Source organism: Zingiber officinale, chromosome 10B (genome assembly GCF_018446385.1).
Source record: "Zingiber officinale cultivar Zhangliang chromosome 10B, Zo_v1.1, whole genome shotgun sequence".
NCBI lineage: Eukaryota > Viridiplantae > Streptophyta > Magnoliopsida > Zingiberales > Zingiberaceae > Zingiber > Zingiber officinale.
The window spans coordinates 78,150,185-78,155,251 of record NC_056005.1 but is presented as its reverse complement, the minus strand read 5'-3'; the positions used below and the strand labels follow the sequence as shown (position 1 = coordinate 78,155,251).

At 42.1% G+C, this 5,067-nt stretch overlaps 1 long non-coding RNA gene across 1 annotated transcript; it reads left to right on the top strand.

Moving 5' to 3' along the window:
• Positions 1-1,251: 1,251 nt before the first annotated feature.
• LOC122030459 lies at positions 1,252-2,145 on the top strand. The gene is made up of 4 exons (XR_006125430.1): positions 1,252-1,377; positions 1,469-1,528; positions 1,598-1,691; positions 2,076-2,145. It is a non-coding gene; the product is annotated as an uncharacterized LOC122030459 (long non-coding RNA).
• Positions 2,146-5,067: the final 2,922 nt, after the last annotated feature.

The window sequence follows — 5,067 nt, the reverse complement described above, 5'->3', positions numbered from 1 at the left end:
AAGCATTCCTGTTGGATGGAACGACATGAAGAAAGACATCGTGGATTTTGTAGCTTGATGTTTAACATGTCAACAAGTGAAGGTTGAACATCAGAGACTAGAAGGATAAGGATGGTCACCGTTGATTCAGATATTAGAGTGCAGTTGTGAGCATGTTATGAAGGATTTTGTTGTGTGATCACTCAGGGCAGGGTGACGATATGATGCTTTAGGGTATATCTCGGAGTATTGTACCAGATGGAGATTTGTGAATCATATCGTGGTTCAGTAGTGTTTACAGTAGGCTACGAGTATTGAGCTTTATTGCGATATAACTTTCCACCCTCGGACAGATGGATAGTTTGAGCGCCCTATATAGATGTTTGAGGATTTGTTGATAGTGTGTATTATGGATTTCAGAGGTAATTGATTTACTCAAAGTTAGCTAGACAGCAGTGTGAGAGTAGCGGAAGCAGGATGAGCTCATAACCCACAGAGTCATCCCTTGCAGTTAGAGGTTTGTTAAGGATATTTGGATGGAGCTGTATATGAGTATGTTGTTGGATTGTTACACATAAATGTGGATCCCTGAGTTGAGCAGTAAATTTGGGGACCAAATTTTTATTAGTTGGGGAGAATGTAAAATACGGTGCCCAAATAATAATTAATTAAAAAGGTTATTGGAAAAATAATCTTATTGGATTTTTCAGGAATTTTTAGAATTTTTCTGGGATTTAATTGGAGCTCATATGATATATTTGAGGGGATAAAATTGTTGTTCCTGGAGAAAATCTATTTGGAACACCCCTTTAGTGGGAGTTGATTGAGGAAGCAACTTATGATTTAATTAATTGAAACCCTAAGTTTCTATTTTTCCCGATTTCTTTTCTTTCCCTTCACCTCATCGCCGAACGATTCCCTTCTCTTCCTTATTCCCGATCTCCTCCTCCCCTCTCATCTTCACGCTGCCGCGACCATCCCCTCACTCGATCGCCGCCGGTGAAGTCCTCAGCCGGTAACGTGCTAGCGACCTTGAAGCTGCAGCACCGCCTCCTGATCTTGCCGACGCCGAGCTCTTTTCCGATTTCCACCTTTCTTCGCCTAAGCCCTAGCATGTGCCGATGTCGCGCCTTGCATCTACGCCCGACGCCATCATCCTTACCATGCCCTAGCTTGAATTGATCTCGCTGTGGTGTACAGATCTTCCTCCAGCCGACACTGTCGATTCGTCTCGACGCTGCCGCCGGCCAAGGAGTAAGAAGGGGCGTTGTTCCAAGGGTCCAGCCACCCTTTGCTTCTTCCCTCGTCTTCAAGGTGCGGTTGGTCAGTTGCTTGGAGTCATCCGACCATCACCAGAAGAGTGAGTGATGGAGAGGAGTATGCTGGTAATAGATTGAGGTAAGGCAAATGCTTGGAATTGATTAGCAGTGATTGGTTTTCCATTCTATGTATTGGATGTGAAGATTTAATGTTTGGCTTGTTCTTATAGTTTTGGCCAGCACTGTAGGCCAGTGAACCATCGGAGAAAAGATTGTTGACATGGAATTAAGTAAGGTTAAGAACTGATTTTGTATCCTATTGTCGAGTAATTGATAGATTTCTGTGATTTGGTTGTTAGGTTAGAAGGTGATGGAGATGTGGGCAGCAGTAAGCATCAAACCCGTGATTTTCAACAGTGGGTTGTTTCGTTCACAAGGAGCACTTCGAATGAGGTGAGTTGTGTTTGGAGATTGGTTTGTAGTCTTATGATGGATTGGTTGATTTTGGTTGATGGTGTGGGGTGGATATAGTTATGTATCCATTTCTAATTTAGATTTTAATCTGTGGTATCTTGATTAACGAATAATTAGTTGTGTTGGTTGGATTGTCAGATGTGGTAGTTAGAAATGGATTATGTGGAAGAATTATGCATGTTCGATTCATGATGTTTAGTTGTTGATGGAATTAAATTTGACTAGATAAGTTGGATGGGTAGATTATGCTTTCTTGGATTAAATGGAAGTATGTGAATAAAGAGGTTGAATCGGTTTAGGTTTGTTGATAGTTGATACATTGATTATAGATCCTTAGTTTTGTCTCGTATCCTGTATTTGTAGGATCCGAGTTGGATGTGATCTTCTGGAGTTGTTGAAGACGGTTGACACGCACTACGTATAAAGGCGGGTACTTCTTACTTTATCTCTTTAGTATTTTGATCCTAGTGCATGAGCTTTATGTTCAGATAGTTGCTGTATCTATCTTGACTCCACTCTTATTCTTCCTGCGTTTGATACTTCCACTCGATCTTTGAGCTACTCGTTTCTGTATATATACAGTCTCTCGTTGTTATTCATGATATTTAGCAGATACTATAGTACTAGGTATTGGATACCAGATACCAGACATTAGATAGTAGGTATTGGATATATGGACACCTGATACCATGTTTACCTGCTTTGATTACTGTTTATTTACACACCTTGCTGAGCATGCTGGCTTCATGTAGCATACCTGTTTTCTGTTTATATATATATGATGACTGCTGCATTATTCGCATCATGTCATTGCATGCATGCCGGCGACCATGTCTCCCTTGTGGTTGAGAGGGTCGTTGGCCTGGGCCGCACGCTCGGCCACTCATGGGTAGTGGTAGCTTGGAGCGTGCCGCTTGTCCTGTCGTGCCCCCCACTCGCACACTCATGGGTAGTGTTTGCTGGAGTCGCGGGCAGCAGGGACCCCGTCGCAGACGTAGCTATTCAGCTACTATGCAACTGTCCCCTCGGCCACTCGAGAGTAGTGGTAGCTGGAGTGGTGTACAGTCTGTCATACTGGGGTCATGGACTTGAGGGGTGGGCGGGAGTGACCATCCGTGCATACGCTGTTATTATTATACCTGCTGATACTGTTGTTTCTTATGCTGCTGTTGCTAGATTATGCTGTTGTTGTTTATTTATGCTGTTATGCTTACATAGGTTGAGATTTATACCTGTGATATGTGTTTAGACACTGGCTTACTTACTATTGACCTGTATATACCTCACATGATACCATGTAGTTATGAGCAGTACTGTAGCAGGACTTTGCTACATCTACCTTCCCTTACTAGCCTAGGATATGGTTTCAGGTATGGACACTTATTATGATATCACTGTAGTATCTGTTATTTCCATACGAGACTGTATACCTTTGCATCTCTAGTTCTTCATTTTACTCATGCACTATCTGTCTATTACCCGCTGAGTCTTTATACTCACCACCCCGTATATTGGTAATTTCACCAGGTAGCGGGTAAAAGATTTATGGAGTTGCCTGGAGATCCTGTCCGCCAGTTCCACGTCACATTCGAGGACGTCCTTACGATTTCGGTATTTCTTACGTTATTTGTATTTTGGGTTTTGTACTTGTTTATGTATTTGTATTCTCTTGTATTTGGTTTGATATTATTGTGTCAAGCCGAGCCGGCTCGCAGTCAGTTGCTTTGTGTTTTGTGATTTCCGCTGTGTTGATTTTAGTTCAGCCGTGTGGGCTGATTAATATGTATTATACAACTGCGTGGTTGTGTTTATTTCTGTTCCAGCCGAGTGGGCTGATTATATAACTGCGTGGTTGTGTATATATATTCCAGCCGTATGTGGCTGATGTATTTTGTATGTATGTATGCCTCAGATTGTCACCGGTATAGGGGAGATGCTGCCGAAATTTTTCGGTAAGAACTCCTCTGGGGGCGTGACATCTGCTGATGCTATTTTGGCGACGACAACTTCTCCTCGCTTGATGATGTCTCGTGTCAGGTGGTACTTGCTCTCTATATGTTTACTTGCCTTATGGGCTCGTGGTTCCTTCGAGTTTGCAACTGCTCCACTATTATCACAATAAATTGTGACGATCTTGGGCAAACCAGAAATCACATCTAAGTCCATTAGAAAGTTCCTGAGCCATACAGCTTCTTTGGCTGCCTCAGAGGCTGCCACATACTCAGCTTCCATGGTTGAGTCTGAGACGCATTTCTGCTTAACACTCCTCCTTGCAATGGCTCCACCTCCTAAAGTAAACACATAGTCTGATGTAGACTTACTGTTGTCCTTATCTGATTGGAAGTCCGAATTCGTGTAACCCATAGGGAGTAAATCGTCTGCTTAGTAAACTAGCATATAATCTCTAGTCCTTCTCAGGTACTTTAATATATGCTTTACTGCAGTCCAATGTCCTTGTCCAGGGTTACTTTGATATCTGCTAACCATGCCCACGGCAAAACAGATATCAGGTCTCATACACAACATTGCATACATAAGGCTTCCTACAGCCGAAGCATAAGGAACTGCCTTCATGTCCTCAATCTCCTTTGATGTTTTTGGAGACATCTCTTTAGATAAGGCTACTCCATGCCTAAAAGGTAAGAAACCTTTTTGGAGTTTTGCATGCTAAAACGAGCAAGGATTGTATCTATATATAAAGCTTGGGATAGGCACAACATTCTTTTCTTGCGATCCCTTATAACTTTGATCCCAAGGATGTGTGCACATTCTCCTAAGTCCTTCATATCAAATTATTTGGACAACCATACCCTTACGTCTGATAATACTTTGACATTGTTGCCAATTAACAAAATATCATCTACGTATAGTACAAGAAATGCCACCATGTTTCCGTTACACTTCTTGTATACACAAGACTCATCCGGACACTGAATAAATCTATATGACTGGATTACTTCATTAAACCGGATGTTCCAAGATCTTGAAGCTTGCTTCAGTCCATAAATGGACCGATTAAGCTTGCACACTAGATGCTCTTTGCCCTTTTCAATGAACCCTTCTGGTTGTTTCATATGGATGTTTTCTTCAAAACTTCCATTAAGGAAAGCTGTCTTGACATCCATTTGCCAAATCTCATAATCCATATGAGCGGCAATGGATAAGAGTATCCGGATAGACTTAAGCATAGCTATCGGCGAAAAGGTCTCCTCATAATCGATTCCCTCTTTCTGAGTGTACCCCTTCGTAACAAGCCTTGCTTTGAAGGTTTCTACCTTCCCATCTGTCCCTCTTTTCCTTTTATAGATCCACTTGCATCCAATGTCTTTTACACCATCAGGTGGTTCTACAAGCT